The 1,695-nt window shown below is 34.9% G+C and overlaps 1 protein-coding gene across 1 annotated transcript in view; it reads right to left on the bottom strand.

Moving 5' to 3' along the window:
• The window catches only part of LOC119588513, a gene marked incomplete at its 3' end in the record, with an annotated part of 4,769 nt that extends 3,999 nt beyond the window's left edge, over positions 1 to 770 (bottom strand). The window contains 1 exon segment of the mRNA XM_037937157.1: positions 736 to 770.
• Between the last annotated feature and the right edge of the window lie 925 nt (positions 771 to 1,695).

Here is a 1,695-nt window from a genome sequence, read left to right as displayed (position 1 = left end):
CTGCCAAGAAGAAAACTTGTACTGCAATCTTTATCCACACATTAATAATGTAGTATGAACCTTACAATTTCTGCTCCAGCAGTAATCAACACACCTTCACAATGGCAATTTCTCAGCAAATATGACACCTATTTCTAAGCTCTATTTTGCAATAATATGTGGGGTGGTTTGACCCAATTATCTGTGTTTTACCAATAATTCATATATTTGTTGAACTCTTAGTTAACAACTCACAGATTTTATTAGAGGATTGTGTTTACTGTGTCCCCTCCCCCTGGCTATGCCACTTATTCAGTTTCGTTGTTCATTTCTGAACAAAATCCGTAAAATCTTACTTAATAACTACTTCCTTAAAACAAAATGTTCAATCCTTGGAATCTAAAGTAACTATAAAAATCCTGTTGAATTGTAATGAATTCATCTTTATTTAGACACAGAGATAGTGTACCAACTCAATGAAAATGTCTTGCAACCACTTTACTGCTGTTGATTTCTTCGATTTATGACCCTAACGCTAATCATTTGCTAATTAGCCCCTATGTGAAGAACCTTGGCATATAAACAGATACAACCTCAATGCCTTCCGTCTTATTTCACTTCTTTTCACACCATTTCCCACCTTTTCACACTTTTATTTACACCTCACGGCATGCAGGAAATATCAAACATATCTCCAATTCCACTTTTATTTACCATTCTCTCTGTAATCGTTTAAAAATACACGAAAACACGTACCTGAGAATCCCCTCCGCCTATACTCTTGTTCCAAAATGTGTCGTCTGCCCATTCATAATCTGCGTATGTGCCAAATCTCCAGTTTACCTCCTATCTACATCCTCTTTTCTGTTTATCTGGCTCTTATTTCGCACATATTTACATGATGATTACACAAATTTATACTTTTTCCTATTTGGGACTTACGTACTGCGTCCATGGAGATGTGAGTTTTGCGGTATGAATATTAAAATTTGGCATGTGACCCACATGCGTGTTTACCTATTTTCGCGCAGGTGTGAAATTAGGGATTCCCCATTATAATATTCGCGTTATTATATACTCTATTGTTTGGTGTCTTCTCTTCCCATTTACTAACAAAGGAATGTTAGGGTAAGTGAAATATACGTCAGAATGTGTGTATTAGGATTTACGTGAGAGTAAGGTTTTCATATCAATGCATTAATTACATATTCACAGGTGTTTCCTCGAAAAGTGAAAACGTAAAATCATGGCAAGAAGTAATGGGTAAATACGAAGATAAATGACATTCTATTTTCATAGTGATTTTAGAAGGGAATAGATATAGGGATAATGCGGCATGTGTATAATGTCTAACCTGCTGCCTTGAGCGAGAGGAAAATCATAAAAAAATAGACATATGATAAAAGAAATGCATATCAAGGTAAGTTATATTAAGGTATAAAGAATATCAGGAAAGCTAAATGTATATGTCGGTGCAATGAACTATATCCCCAAGTGTTACTACAGTGAACGTACGCATTTTAAAACAGGTGTTCTGAGTTGGTTATGTCCTGTGCTGACTCCTATAAATAGATTATCTAAGCCAGATATAAACACACAGTTCGCGATTAACTTCATATATTTCTCCTTTCATTGCCTCTCATTACGAAAATTACCTTAATTACTAAGACATAATTTTTTCAAGTTCTTTTTCGCTGTTGTGTCGATCGTTTTTTC

Source organism: Penaeus monodon, chromosome 24, assembly GCF_015228065.2.
Source record: "Penaeus monodon isolate SGIC_2016 chromosome 24, NSTDA_Pmon_1, whole genome shotgun sequence".
Lineage (NCBI taxonomy): Eukaryota > Metazoa > Arthropoda > Malacostraca > Decapoda > Penaeidae > Penaeus > Penaeus monodon.
This window is presented reverse-complemented; position numbering and strand designations above follow the sequence as displayed.